Genomic DNA, 17187 nt, shown 5'->3' with positions numbered 1-17187 from the left:
AATAACCAGGTGAAATAAAAACTAGAGCATCTGATTGTGCACAACTAGTAATAAAAACAGGCTGCTCATGAGACCTGAAATCCAATTTGTATTCTGCATTGCTTACCAATGAACAATTAATAGTTCTGTGGCATTGGCATAACCACTGCATGTAGCTACTGTACTGAGCTATATATTCAGATTGCAAGCAAATACAAGTAGGTGTTAACAATAAATATTTTTGAAACTGTTAAATTTGTGAACACATTAAAAGAAAATAAGAGTGGATTAGTAACTCGGTTATTCAAGTTGGTTAACCAACCAAAGTCTCAATTCAAATTATGTTATGTTTCATTGATCTTTATGTTGTATCAAAGGTGTTATAATGCCTGTAGTTTCAAAGAGTAGGTAGAGTTTCAAATTTCATTTTGTTTACATCCCCCTTTATTATGGTGTTTGCAATCAAGCTGAGTGTTTCTGGGTTCTCTTGCTCCAATAAGGGGGAGCGACTAATACAGCACTGCGACGCATACGGCAGCATACGGCAGTGTGTCTATTAAACTACTGTACCAGTTCCACAATTACTACAGCCAACAAACCAGTTTATTTGTTCAGGATCTACGGCATTCAGGTCATGTTAGGTAAAAACACAAAACCACTGTTCTAATTAAAAGTTCTAATTTTTTACTCTCAATACCCTTAGGGTGGATTGCGCACATTGAGATCAAGATTCGACCCAATCTAGGGTTGACTAATCCAACACTGGATCCTGGATTCATTTCTGTTGCATAGATCAAGACTGGTGGTGGATCTGTGGATCCGAGATTGAATCTAAAATTCACCCGTTAATTCTGGATTCACCTTGTCTATAGAAAATAAAAAGACGGATAACGTAACTTTAGCACGGAGTAACTTTAGAGTCAACCTGAGCAAAAATCAGTGCATAATTCAATTCTCACAGTGGAGTAAATTGTAGGGAACTAAAGCAGTTAAAACTATTATTTAAAAATTTTAAGGCTAAGCAAAAAAAAGACGTTTCCAGGGAGAAACTAGAGCAACACGTGACTAAGGGCAGACTTCCCCCGACAGCAATAGATAGCATCTCAAAGAAATTTGCTCAGTTTTTGCCCCAACAATTTGACAGTAACCAAATCCATATGCTGATGACGCCTGTTTCAACAAGGAAGCTTCCACTGTGGTAAGCTTCAGACAGTTGTAGAAAACAAAACAAAAAATAATAACATTTGTTATATTCCGTATCATCATAGCCTAGATTATACATTTACAACTAAATATTGTTATTTACCTTTGACAGTCCATGTGCTGATTTACTCATTTATGTTTGTGTTATTAATAGGAATAACCAATCAAGAACTGAATTAACTAAAACATTTATTTATTTACAACACATTTTCTTAGGTAGTTGAAGATCTGCAAGATAGCCCGGCTCCTGACGTCGCTATCTGTACTGCTACTAGCTCAGCCACTAGCTCGCCTCCGGTAGAACAAGGCCCGCCCCCTGTCACTTCACCGCCTGTAACAAAGCAAAGAAGGGAATCAGCTGACCCTGGCCCAGCCCTCCTGGAGATGGCTCACAAAGAGCACACATTGAAAATGCAGATCTACGCATTGAAAGAGCAGATAGCTGCACTGAAAGTATGGAAAGGAATAAATGTACATCAGTGTATACAGAATAATAAATACACTTAACTATTATATCTTACATGACATCTGTGACATCACAGGAGGCATGGGGACGGCGTTATCAGGAGGTGCATCTGTTTCTGTATCAACAGCGCTTTTTTCCTGCGCCGTTCCCGGCACCGATTGATTAGCTAAGGCGATGACCAACCTAATAAGGGAGTTACGTCAGGCATCAGGGAGGTTGTGCTGGCGGCCGCCCGCTGGCATTTTTGGCTGACACAAACCAAGGTCATGGAGACCAAGAAGGTGGCGCTACTAGACGCCCCCATTACACCGGGACAGACTTTTGAGGTGACCATTGATGTGAGCCTTGAGAGGTCCCACAAGGCCATGGAGGTCGCCTCCAAGTTTTCGCGCCTTCCGGCTTACCGTCAGCACCCAAGATGGCATGGGCAGCCTGCCGGGGTGAAAGGATCTGAACATCACCCTTCACCCCAGAGTAGACAAGTAGGCAGAGGCAGAGGCAGGACCAGAGGCAAGGGACCACCGCAGGCTAGGGGTAACCGGTTCTCCGGCTGGAGACCAAGGCCAGGGCCTAAGAAAGCCTAAGAGAGACTGCCCCTGAGGGGCCCCGGCTGCTACCAAACCCCCCCCACAACTGACTGATCAACGGTAATGACCCATGGCAAGGCTGCACCCAGGACTCCTGGGTGCTTTCAACAATGAGACATGGATACGCGGTACAATTCCACATAGGTCCGCCACCCTTCAAGGGTGTGCTCCCCACCACCGTCGAACCAGCGAGGGCGATACTCATTCAATAGGAGATCGCCAATCTTCAAAGGAAGAATGCTGTACACTTCGTAAGCCCAAGTGATGCCCTCAGCGGCTTTTACTCCAGGTACTTCCTGGTGCCCAAAAGGGATGGTGGTTACAAACCAATTATGGACTTCAGGGTCCTCAACTTGTTCCTCAAACAGAGGAAGTTCAACATGTTGACAGCACAGCGTATCATCCAGTCAGTTCGACCGGGCAACTGGTTCACATCGATCAACCTGCAAGACGGCTACTTTCACGTCCTGATCCATCCCACACACAGAAAATATCTGCACTTTGCCTTTTGGCCTCTTGCTGGCGCCCCGCACTTTTTCAAAGTGCATGGATGCAGCATTGGCTCCACTCAGGCTGCGGGGTATTCGAATCCTGAACTATCTGGATGATTGGCTAGTTTGCGCGCATTCAAAAACGCGCGCAGAGGTGCACACAAAACAGGTCATAGATCATGTGATGAAGTTAAGGCTCTCAATACATCAACAGAAGAGCAAGTTTGTACTGTCTCAGTCCACAGTGTTCCTGGGGATCAAACTGAACTCTGTGAGCATGCTTGCCTCACTGTTGGAAGACAGGATTCGGTCGTTGGAGGCCACACTCTCCCTATTCAGAGAGGATGCTCTCCTACAGGTCAAGGTTTATCAAAAGATCGGTACCGGCTGGTGAGAGTGTCCAGACAATGCTGGAAGGCTTGCAGGTAACATTAAGAACAAATCCATCATTTTTGCCAAAGGTGGTATCCTCATTCCATATTAACCAATCAATGGTTTTGGAAACTTTCAGACCTCCCCCGCACGAATCAGAGGAGGACCGTAGACAACACACTCTATGCACAGTTCAGGCTCTGTGCTGTTATTTGGATAGGACGCCATCCTGGAGACAGTCCAACTAGCTGTTTGTCTGCTATGGGTCCTGCGCACTGGGTGACAGATGCGATACGCTTGGCGTATGAACAGATCGACTCCCTGTTACGGGGGGACATTACGGCCTATTCTACCAGGCCAGGCAATTTTGTGGGCTTTCCTTCATGGCGCCTCCTTAGATGAGTTATGCAATGCTGCTACATGGACAGGTAGTCAGACATTTGTGTGTTTTTACCGCCTTGACGTTACAAACCGAACGAGACCCTCTCTGGGTTTTGCAGGCGGCATGCCCTTAGGCGTCTTGTGGGCTCTGATGCTATCGCCATGGGGCTGTACTGTCGTTAATCTGGAGCCACGACAGCTTTGGTACAGCTTTCCCATTCGGTAATGGTTGTCATTTGAATTGAAAGGGAATGTTAGGTTATTACCATAACCCTGGTTCCCTGAAAGAGAATGACAACCATTACCTTTTGAGGTTCTGTCCCCAGCTGACCTGTTTTTGAAATAAAATGGTGATGTGCTACTGTGAGGACGTCCCTCTTCAACAGGAGGTGGGAGGGACTTCTCCCTCACAGCAGGGCCCTGTTAGGGCATCTTTTTTATATATGCTCAGTGATTGACGGTCAGAGAGGCTCTTCCATTTCAGTAATGGTTTTCATTCTCTTTCAGGGAACCAGGGTTATGGTAATAACCTAACGTTATACAACATGGAAGCAATGTTGCTTCAACATTGTAAATTGGTTATTCAGACAAAGTTGATTTAACCTTCTTTCAATGAGCAAAAATCAACATCGGATTTCAACATTGAATCAATGTAGCTGTCAACATTTGTTCAATGTATAATCAATGTTAGCCTGCCAATATGGATTCAAATGTTGTTTCAGCATTGCAAATTGGTTATTCAGAAAACATTGATTTAAAGTTTTTTCTTTGAGTTTCATGGTCTTGAATCAACATCTGATTTCAACATTGAATCTATGCAGCTGCCAACGTTAGTCCAACCTTGAATCAATGTTAGCCTGCTATCTGGGACATGTCTTGCTTTACAGTTGAAATACTTTAAACAGCTTTACATTTTACAGTGAGCTGCAGTACCTTTATCATGGCTACACCAAAAATACCAAAATAATTGACAAAATAATTTCCATATAATTACTGACGATGAATATTAGATAAATCGTATTGCAGAGCAGTGCCACTCTAAAATAAAATCCCTTGTGAGGGACTATAAAAAAATAAATAAATACATAAATAAAAACATGCATCCCCAAAGCAGTGATGCAAGCCCGCTGTCATTGCAATCTCCTGCTTTAAATACGGTTAATTGTTTTCTCCTTTTCGTTCTTCTCATCCTTTCATGTTCTGCCCGTCTCTTAATAATGATTGAACACCAAAACAAAATATTGTATATGGACAGGACGGCAAAACATGTTGTATTACATAACAGCGGATCCATTTCTAACAGATGTGACACTAAAGCGTTGGTTATGGAAATGAGTTAAAAACCCACACTGTCGATTTAAACATAATTGAATGTGGATAGGTATATCGCAACTGTATCAGTAGAGTAATGGTATTGAAATGTGAGTTAGGACAAAAAGTAGTTTTGTAACGGTATCTTCTGTACCGAAACAAACCATACTAGTATCATACCGATACAAGTGTGAAGAGGACTTAAGAAAAAAGAAAAAAAAATACTACGCAGCAGGTTTGAAATTGCGCATTGTTGAATTTGCCGAAATACATGTTAATTGCAATGCTGAAAAAAGAGTACGTGACTGGAGACGAAACAAAGAGAAACTTAAAATGCCAAAAGAAAAACGAGCTGATGGGAGGAAAGTGTCTATGGCCTGATGTAGAAAACATTTTGTTTGAATTAAGTACTTTGAATGACTTTAATACATACTGTAACTTGTTCTACATGTCAGTGCAACACAGTGGTACACTTGTAAAGTACAGTATGTGTATGATTATGGTTGTCATTAATAAAACAAAATAAATGTATTAGTACAGTTGAACTTGAATCCAATTGTACTGCACTGTTTGCAAGGCTAAAATGTTTTGTTTACTGGTTATTAAATGGTGCACTGTTTATTTTATTTTATTTTATTTATTATTTTGTTGCTTTTATAACACTATGTAACACAATTTTTACAAAAATGACTACAAAAGATTTAGAAGTGAGTAGTTTTTCGAGATTTACGATTATACTGTAAATACAGTATAATCCTAAATCTCGAAAAACTACTCACTTCTAAATCTTTTGTAGTCATTTTTGTATTACTTTAGTATAAATACATGTTAATTTGGATTCATATGTTGTTTTTTTCTGACTTTATGTGAACGAAAAGACACAAAAGCTCCCGTTTTCTCATTGGAAATAGTGATATTTCCAAATATCACTGTCCTGGTCGCAAAAGCAAAGTTTGTGGGGAATAATAGCCATTTTCTATACTTTTGAGGCATAAGCAATTAGGAAATAACACTTACTACCCAGGAACAAAAAAAAATAAAAATGTGTTACATGGTGTAATTGATGAAGCAGCACTGTTTAATACTTTTATTTTAAATTTGAATTAATACAACACATTTGTAAAAGCCAATGCAGCGGGAACTGTTGTCTAAGCATGGATTTGGAAAGAAATGTTCTGTAAAGCAAAGAAGATATGTTCTTAAGAACATACGAAATTTTCCAATGAGAGGAGGCCATTTGGCCCATATTGCTCGTTTTGGTTGTTAGTAGTGTAAAGTTTGGGTTTGGATGTGGTGAAGAAATAACTCTAGCATCAATAACTCAGTTGGATGCATACAGTTTACAATCTGACAGTTTTATTAAAACAGCTCCCTCTCACACACTTCCTCGTGTTGCCAATAAAGCTTATCAATACAAAACCTTTAAATAACTTTATACAAATAATTAGAAGGCAAACACTCATACTCTATTAAATCAATACTACACAGCAAGCTTAATGCTGCCAGGAGAGTTTAACTAACTTGCTAGCCTTTTAGCAGTAAGTATTTTCATTTATTATTAATAATATTTTATTAATGCTGTTTTACATTAATTATTAATTTTGTAAATCTAAATGTTAACCTAATTTTGAAATACTTAAAATCCTAAACAATAGCAAAAGTAATCTTACAGCAGTTTATTCATCCAAGAATCTCATCAAGCAGCTTCTTGAAGGATCCCAGTGTGAAAGCTTCAACAACATTACTTGGGAGTTGGTTCCAGACCTTGTTTGGGTACTTGATAACCTCAAATAAAATACTGGTAGTTTAATACAGATGTGCTGTACGATGTATGACTTGATTTTATGCTTTGTTAATTATTACTTTTTAAATTTAAAAAAAAATGAATAGTTTCTAGCAGTTTAACTAAAAATGAAAAACAACACTGTGGAAGAATTCATGGAATAAAATGTTGCAAACAAAGGTTATTTTGAAACTAAGCCAGTGTATCTTTCTTTATTTATTGGTTTTGAGCACATAGGAAAAAAACAAATAGTAAAAAAAGTTTTCCTAAAATTCTCAGAAGTCTCAGAAAGGTGGAGCAACTTTTATGCCAATGCGACCTATATTCTATTGTCCTGGAAGAAAACTTGCTTCCTTCTGCTCTGACAATGTTCTCCAACTCTGAGGATTGGTTTTTCCAGCAGGATAATGCTCCATGCCATACAGCCAGGTCAATCAAGGTGTGGATGGAGGACCACCAGACTAAGACCCTATCATGGCCAGCCCAATCTCCAGACCTGAACCCCATTGAAAACCTCTGGAATATGATCAAGAGGAAGATGGATGCTCACAAGCCATCAAACAAAACTGAGCTGCTTGAATTTTTGCACCAGGAGTGGCATAAAGTCACCCAACATCAATGTGAAAGACTGGTGGAGAGCATGCCAAGACGCATGAAAGCTTGAAAATCAGGGTTACTCCACCAAATATTGATTTCTGAACTCTTCCTGAGTTAAAACATTAGTATTGTGTTGTTTAAAAATGAATCTGAACTTATTTTCTTTGCATTATTCGAGGTCTGACAACACTGCATCTTTTTAGTTATTTTGACCAGTTGTCATTTTCTGCAAATAAATGCTCTAAATGACAATATTTTTATTTGGAATTTGGGAGAAATGTTGTCAGTCGTTTATAAAATAAAACAAAAATGTTCATTTTACCCAAACACATACCTATAAATAGTAAAACCAGAGAAACTGATAATTTTGCAGTGGTCTCTTAATTTTTTCCAGAGCTGTATATATATATATATATATATATATATATATATATATATATATATATATATATATATATATATATATATATATATATACAAAACATTAGGCACACCTTCCTAATATTGAGTTCCACCTCCTTTTGCTCTCAGAACAGCCTCAATTTGTCGGACCATGGACTCTACAGGTGTTGAAAATGTTCCACAGGGAAGCTGGCCCATGTTGACTCCAATGCTTCCCACAGTTGTGTCAAGTTGGCTGGTAATGGAGCGCTACTCCGAATAGCTCGTTCCATCTCATCCCACAGATGCTCAATTGGATTGAGATCTGGTGACTGGGTAGGCTACTGCAGTAATCTGAATTCACTGTCATGTTCTTGGAACCATTCCTGGACAATCCTAGCCTTGTGGCATGGGGCATTATCCTGCTGAAAAAATCCATTAGCAGATGGATACACTGCTGCCATGAGAGGATGCACCTGATTGGCAATGATGTTCAGATATCCTGTGGCATTCAAACTTTGCTCCATTTTTATCAAGGGGCCCAATGTGTGCCATGAAAACACACCCCACACCATCACACCACCTCCACCAGCCTGCAATGTTGACATGTGGTTTTCTCCATACCCTAGTCCCCCCATCAGTGTGAAACAGCAGGAACCGGGATTCATCAGACCAGGCAATGTTTTTCCAATACTCCAGTGTCCACTGTTTTCGTTCCTTAGCCCACTTCAACCGCAGTTTCTTGTGTTTTGCTGAAAGAAGTGGAACTCCGTTAGGTCGTCGGCTGCCATACCCCATTCGTGTCAAGGTTCGACGAGTTGTGCATTCTTTTATGGGTCTTTCGGCACCAATGTTGTACTGGACTGTAAGTTGACTAACTGTAGCCCGTCTGTTGCTCTGCACAATTTGTGTCAGCCTCCTTTGGCCTCTTTCATCAATGGGCTGTGTGGTGTGACATCACAGACCCGGAACAAACCTTTGTTTTTATTCAAACAAAAAATATTTAAAACAAAAACACTGCTTGCAGAGCAAAAATAAAATGTTTGGTAACAAAACAAATCTTACACAGTAAATAATACCTCCACCCAACAAGCACCATGCTTCCTGCACACATAGCAATTGTTTTACTTTCTTTTTACTTTGTTTAGTTTTTCCCATCTCTCTCACACACATTCCTCCTTCTAAACACCCACCCCTGAACAACAAAAGCTGCAGGTTTTTTATCCCTGTGGCCATCTTCAAACACCACATTATTCCATTCGGATATGTTCACATTCAACATGAGTTTATAGGGATGGGGGTTTTAACCCCATCCATCACATTTAGTGAATTTTATCAAAATATAAGTGATATGTTTCTTTTTGAGATTATATATATGTTTTAATGTCAGTTTCATTTGGTGTTAACATTTATTGGTGTTAACAGTGGTTCAGGGTTATATGCAACTTACACTTTTCATACATTTGTTTAGATGTCATACATAATGATTATAAATATAACCTTTTAATTAGATCAAAGTCAGTTCAAAAGGATTCCTGGTGGCACCATACATTTCTCCTTGTGCTCCAACTTTATTTATGTGACCAGGGTTTATATTGAGTAAAATGAACCTATTCTTCCAGATGTCCAATCTAATGGGCTCAACCTCACCCCATGTGGTGAACAGCTGGAATCACCACTACTGATATGAATTTCACATTATATTTACCCTTTGCTGCTACTGCAGAAAAAAGTCTCTACACAGAAAGAAAAAAAACAAAACAAACAAACAAACAAAATACCCTGCTGTGTACAGCTCATATGAATACCTATACCTACAATGCTCTGTATATTCTTTTAGATGACTTTGTTGAAGATATATTTGTTCTGTCTTTTAAAATTCTTAATCTGCATCCCTTCACCTAAGTCAATCAATTGCAAACCTGACAATCAAAAACACTGAAGATAAGTACATTGTCCTATATACTGTATATGTCCAACATACTATATTCTCCTAAAAAACAAGCTGCTTCAAGATTTAATATCGTAGCTTAAACTTTATAGTGTTGTACATGCATTATATTAATACAGTAATGTTACCGTAACACAAAAAAATAATACATGAATAAATATCATATGCAACAGCTGTATGCCATTTATTGGAATGACCAGGCACATGATGACAACCGAACATTGATTCTGACCTCAGCTCACAACCAAAGCAGTCTTGATATTTGACAATTACCATTTCAGGAGACATTTTACAAAAAAAAAAAAAATAATTGTGTTTTAACGGTGTCTAAAAATTCATCCAAGATAACATCTGTAAAGGATAGCTTGGGGAACTCTCAGTCTCAAGTGAGACTCAGAGGTGCATCTATAGACTTGTAGTGAGCTGCACCAACTACTACTTGAACAGAAAGACCGAAGACGCTAATTCATAAAATTTAAACATACCACCAATCTTCGAATTGCACGAAGCAGTTAATAAAGGAAAGAAACACATTTAAAATGTCTCCCTGTATGGAAAAAAAAAAAAAAAAAAACTATTTCAATGATAACACATTCCACAATGGGCATTTCCTATAAGATAAATGTTTGATAAAGTGACTTCGCTTTGGGGGGGGGGGGGGGAGGATCATAACTGGTCACCACAGCCAATTATCTAGAACTGTCATGTATCAGAGCACAGAGCACAGAGCTCTGTGCATTGCCATTGCAAACTGAGATATTCTGAACTGTTATTACCGACTGTGGCAGGGCATAAGAAAAGCCATGCACATAATTACAGGGGACAGGGCAAAGCCCTGCATGTAAATAAATGTGTTGTGTTTGTTTAGCACGGGTGAATGTATTGTTATGATTTCAAATGTATTGTATTGTGGTGTATTGTATTATTTAAAATAAATTGTCTGATGGTTATTTAAACAGGTGATGTGATTGGGGTTGAATTTACATGTATGTTGTGTTTATTTAAAACAAGTCTTTACCTTGTTATTGTTTGGTTTGAATGTAGTCTGGCAGAGGCAGTGTTAGCAGCTCGTCTCTGCCAGACGGCTCGTGCGAAAGCAGGGTCGGCAGCCGGTGATTATTGACTGTCGGCCATGCAAATTAAACCTGTGTGGAATGTGGTTGGAGTCTTTTACTGAATTATTGTGTAAGGGGGTTGTAATTAATGTAAGATGCACTTATATGTAAGCATGTGTTTTTCTGTGTTGGTGGTGGGTGTTCGAGAGTAGGAACGTGTGTGCGAGAGACACGAAACAGAAAGTAAAAAGAAATCAAGAAGTTGCTACTTATGCTGGGCAGACTGGCACGGTATTTGTTTGGTGTTTTGTGTTCTGTGGTTGAGATCTGTTTTTGTTCAACTCTTTTGTATTGCTCTGTGAGCAATGTTTTTTTATTTTTATTTTCTTGAATAAAAACGGCGCACCAACACGCTTTTCACCCGTAGTACCTGCCTGTGTCTCTGTCAGCTTTCTGGGAACATCATCACCCAACTACCCTGTCACACCCACACATTGGGAATTAAGTACCCCATACAACCAACCATGGTATTAATGTCCTAATGATCTCAACAGAATACATGCAACAAAAATAATAGCAGCAGAATACTACTAGAGGGCTGAAGCACATATCCATATCCATATTATCATTCAAATACTGTCGTATCTATGATCTAAAACTGCTATATGAATGCTCACATCCCAAAAATACTCTAACCAAAAGACCACAGCCATTCATTATTATTATTATTATTATTATTATTATTATTATTATTATTATTATTAACAAAACAAGACAAACAAAACCCTCATGTAAAACAAATGTTCAGGTTTCAGATATTTCTTGCAAATTAAAAAATCAGCTACTGTAAACACATCTGTGAACCTTTGCAATTATGCAACACCGTTATTTGTATTAACTTTAGGTATATGACAAGCACACTTTATGGTTAACTGAATATGTTGCTAGGACTGTTAGCAACCAATTGTATTCAATTTTTTAAAGTACAGTATTTAAACTTTAGTGGGGGGGGCAGCTGAAAAGTAAATTGATTGATTCTGCAAGTAATACAGCACAAGACATGCTATTGTTTTTAAATCTGGTGTTTCTAAATATAATTTAGAAAGTTATTATAATTTATAGAAACCTGGAATTACAAACCTGATAGTGTACAGATCATATTAAAGACACAGTATCAGTTTAAAGAAAAATAAGTTGAATACAATACTCAAAATTCAGTATAAAGAAAGTTGATTTTGGGTAATTCCCATATTTTAGTGATTCTAGAAAATCAGATATTCCAATATACATTTTGGGAATTAAACTGGAAAGACAGCACACTTTTTAAATAGACCTGACCCAGGCTGACCTAATTCTTTTAGATTTATAACTCTTATATCTATTGAGGACAGCACTTAGTGCTAATAGCAATAAATCTACTGCTTCGGAAATCAACTGAAAGTGAATGTGATTTCTCAGCACTGTTCGTTTTAGAAAGATTTTTGACGTCAACACACCAAGCAGCAGAGCACTGCTGAGCAGAGATACACAAGATAGGAATAAGACAATAGAATTGATTATGATGCTAAATTAATGTCAGTACATATCAAACACATGTTATAGCTGCATTTCCTACTTCTATAATGGCAATTATAATACTGCAGCAACACCAATAAAAATGCTTCTCTTATTTTTCTGACAAAACTTCCAACTTAAAACAGTTCTATACCTATAGCACTGAACAAGCTACCATGAGATTCCCTTCCCTTACATTACAGACATACAATACAGAGCAAAAAATGTAAACGCTGTAGGCATCCTTACCTGTCTAAGATAAAGCATTTAATTCTTTTACAATTTCCACAGCCTTTGTGAGAAAGCTCGAGTGTTGCCTTGTGCATGTTACCAGCCTAAATGATCTCCATGACTCACACACAAGCAGATAATTGGCTCTCAAAAAAGTGCTGAAAACATTCATCATAATGGCATTTGCCTGCTGAAGCTAGCAGCTCGCTCAGCTCACTCTATACCAAGGTGTCACTAACTGTTTCTCTACACTCTGGCTCTCATTGGCTTTCCTATTCTGCTCTCTAGAATTCTGTCTTAAAGAAACAATGCATCCCTCGTGGCTCAGAAATGTACCATTAAAAGAGGTGCATGGCGCAACTAATTATAGTTTAGAGACATGCCTGTAAGACAAATCTAATTAATTCATGAGCTCAATTTGAGACCTACAAGATGCAAATTGGAACTATGACATCAGTGGAAGAGAAAACAAAATGGGTACAGATCTTAAGTATTGTTTTTCATAAAATCTATGTTTTATCGGGCTATTCAGCAGTAAGTTTTATACCACTACTGGACAACATCAATGTCTGTGCGGGAGTGCATTGGTTTGTGCTTGTGTACCGGTGGTGTTATGTTTTTGGCCTGGGTGTCCCCCTCTGGATCACTGTGAAGCCCTCAAAGTGGTAAGATGCTGTGACTGTAAGGCTGGGAAGTGAGCTTCTCTTGACCGCAGAGGGATATGCAGTTCAAGAGTTGGCAGAGGGAAGGATAGAGGTGCCAAACGGGCACAGACAGGGAGAAATTAATGGTGGCCATGTGACAGTTGTCATGGGTGCCCTTCTCAATTGCCTCAATGCCTATCAAAATATGTGTCTATTCCCAGCAATTATGGCCACAGTGCCCTTTCTGTTACAGCAACTAGAGCCGCCTTTAAATTCCAAATTAGGAAGTGTTTGGATCAAAAACAATAACATAATTACATGTTTGAGTGGTTAAGTCGCATCAGCAAAAAAACAAACAAACAAGCAAACAATGAACACTACCCTTTCAGGCACATGGATTTCTACCGCACGTAATAACGCAATCTCAGAAAAGAGTAGTAAAGTAAAAGGCCTTGCACAATCTGCAAAACAGTAAGTAGTGGGGTTCCAAAAAATATAGCGCTACTCATCCCCAAGCGTTGCTAAAACTGTTTGATTAAATGTACCTGTCACACGATGGCTTGCGTGGATGACAGGAGACCCGGAAGAAATAATCAACAACAAAGGCCAGTATTGTGGTGCGAGATGCGAATGTGCTCATTTCTTTAATAATCAAAAATAAAAGGTTTAGACAAAACAGGAACAAACCCTCCAAAACAAAATGGCACAGTGGCCAAAACAGACAAACAAAACAAACAGACATGGAACAAACAAGTATCATGCTGGTGTTAAACCAGCACTTGTAGCAATTGTGATGACTTTTCAAGCTTTCCTTTCGGGGAGGAGGCTCAGAAGCAAAAGGTTGCAACAAAACAATTAACAAACATAACAACAAGTGCTCTGGCTTTTCTGTTCCATATTAATACATATTAATTCTATAATATAGTATTGTTCCAATTATTTAAGGAGACCGATAAACAAACACAACGGTGTATACAAAAATAATTATTATATTATTATTATTATTATTATTATTATTATTATTATTATTATTAAAAATGAAGGCGAGGGATGCTAATGTGAATTTTTGTTAGCCTGTCCTCGTCTTAAACATTGCGTGAATTAAAAATCTGTAGATGGGGTCTGTGAATTCGCTCTCTAATCTAGATAAAATCTTAATGCCTTTAGACCATCTGCATGCAGAATATTAATGTATAGACTAACAACATCAAGTGTGGCTAAAATTATATTCTGACTGTCCAATTTTATATTTAAAAGTTAGTCAATAAAATCACCTGTGTCCCTAATATACGAGGGTAACAAGTGGCTTAAGAAAATAGTCAACATAGGTGGATTGACCAGTCAATGCCCAGGTGGATTGACCAGTGTTTTGTGCACTTTATGTAGCAGATATAATATAGGTTTTAGAAGGTAATTGCTCTTCAAATAATTAAGTAAGTCTTCAGATATAAAACCTAATTGAAATGCATATTGTATAAAAGTAGCAAACTCAGATTTAAAGCTCACAGTGGGATCACCAGTAAGTTTCCTATAAAAATCAGTATCAGAGAGTTGTAGTCTCATTTCTGTTTCATACAGTTGTCTAGGAATTAAGACCAGACCCCCACCCTTGTCTACTGGTTTTAGAATAAGATTATCATCCTGCTTAATACTTTGAAGAGCAACACATTCATTTTTACTGCAATTGTTAAATACATTGTAATGCTGCTTGTGAAGTAAAACATCAATATCTTTCTCAACTAGTTTACAAAATGTATCAATCACTGCATTGTTATTAGGTGGACAGAATTTGCTTTTAATTCTAAATGGCATATAGGTTCTAGAAGTAGATACATTAGGTTCATGTCTGTAGTCCAAAAAAAGGTATTATTTTATTATAAATAAACACAAAAATGAAAGGGCACAAGGGCCAAAATAAAGGGATTTAAATACAAATAAAGCAAGACAAAAAGCAAAAATAACAAAAATAACAATTTCCAGGCTGGGCAATGCCTTCACTGGATACAAACAAACAAACAAACAAACAAACAAATAACCTGCTTCCTCAGCTCCCTCTCCCTAAATGAGAAGCAGAGGACTCCTTTTATGTCAGGTGGCTGGGCGCTGACTGATCGTTAAACTAATCATCTAATCAACCCCAGCCACCTGAACTCCTTGTACACTGTAACTCCTTGCCCCAACCAGTGTAAGCACTGACCTGTGAGCTGTTTGCTTCACTGCCCACCTACTTACAAAAATAAAAAAATAAATCAGTCAAACACATATGTAGCTGTGACTGAGCAGAGTCCTGTAATTTGTACGCCAGATTCAGCCTTCGACTCCTTTGATTAGACAACGCATGTGCTCGTATTGTTCAAACTGATGCGAAATTGAAGATTAATATAGAAATTATGACCTCAGCTAATACTAATACATTTGTCCCACTGCCTTTTAACCAGTGTTTTTCAACCTTTTCATCTCAAGTACCAGTGTTTTCAGCAGGGGGTTTCTGAATTTTTATTAGTGATATTTAGTCCTGTGCCAACTGTCCATTTCTTTGTATGCCAGATAATTTTCTCTGAGGTCCTCTGATTATTTTGCAGGACATCAGGACCTTCTGTAAAATTTAAAACTCAGGAGTCATGTGTCTTTTTACTACTGTGCCACTCGAATGTGTCAGTGTTATGTTACAATTGATATAGCATTTCCGGGGTACTGTTATTCACCTCAAAGAAATACCAGCCTTAGCAATAAACCAATATAATATTAAAATTGGTATGATTGTATAATCTGATGAGACCCAGGGGCGAAGCAGAGGGGCCTCACTTTTTGACAAAAGGGATAGTACCATGAAAGGAAAATGCAACTGGAATTAGACCCAGACTGGTTTGTCTGATAACAGTCTCTGTAAGTTTTATGGTAGTCTTCCAGCCGAGCCTCAGTCTCGTTACTTGTGGTAGTGACTCGCTTGCAGCTTGCTTCCTCTTCTTGGATCCGTTTTCAGGCAGAGTCCTGGAATTGCAGCTTTGCTTAGCAGAGTTACAGGACTTTGTTTAGCATTTGATGTGGAGCGCAAAATGTTTAGTTTTGCTTGGATATTTATAGTCTTTTCACTCTGCTGAGTAGCTACTTTCATGAGGTCACTTGTGTACCTAGCTTTTTTAACCCACAGATCTTTGAGATTTATTTTTGTGTCTGCTTCCTTTTGTCCAATGGCTTATAGTTGCAGCTGGGACTTGTTGGCATATATATTTTATGACTTCCTTGCACCAAACCGCTTGTGTTTGCAGTTTTATGGTAATTTTACTGTCCAGATGCCCCCCTCCCAGCTCTTCTCTTAAGACACAGCAGTTTCATTAATTAGTTCAGTTATATCATTAATACACATTCAGGTATTAATATCATATTCAGGAATGTCCTACATTCTCTTGGTCCTGATGCAGGTAAACATTTCATATTCCGCACCCTTTGTGTGGTTCACTAGCAGAGCAGACAGCCAGTTAACAAACAGCCCAGACTTTATATTTTGAGAGACTGCACCTCTGTACCCATGACTTGTATTTCTGAAATATACTTGTGTGTGTGTGTGTGTGTGTGTGTGTGTGTGTGTGTGTGTGTGTGTTATAATTAGGGCTGTATTTTTTTCACGTTAAAAATCGCTTATTTCACAGCATTTCAGATTAAACATAATGTTTATCAAAGCAGAAAAATATATTGTACAACAAATGTTCCTAAATATTGAAATGCTTACCTTAAAAAACAGTACATTATAGAATACACGCCACATAACAGATCCGCAGACAGAGGAAAAAAAGCATATCAATGCTAAATTTAACGAATAACAACAGGCTGTATTTATTAATGACAGGCTAAAACACAATGTGCACAATGTGCATACTGTGTAAAAAGTGCAAAGTGCAGACGTTTCCATCATCCTAACCCTAACCCTAACTGTAACCCATAAATTAGATCAATTACACAGTATAACAGCACATTAGCCTATAGAAAACACGATAATGCAAGTTCTTCTTTCAATCCCTCCAGTTGTATCATTTGTAAATAAAAAAAAATAAAAAATTGATTCACCCTATAACAATTTTTGGGCAACATTTCCACCCCTACGTACTTGGAATAATTGTTGTATGCCTCAAAATTTAAGATTCGAAACTGAATGTCTGGCATCGAGAAAATGTCTCGCTATTGGTGAATGGATGTCTTTTCT

This window comes from Polyodon spathula, chromosome 7 (genome assembly GCF_017654505.1).
Source record: "Polyodon spathula isolate WHYD16114869_AA chromosome 7, ASM1765450v1, whole genome shotgun sequence".
NCBI classification, from domain to species: Eukaryota; Metazoa; Chordata; class Actinopteri; order Acipenseriformes; family Polyodontidae; genus Polyodon; species Polyodon spathula.
This window is presented reverse-complemented; position numbering follows the sequence as displayed.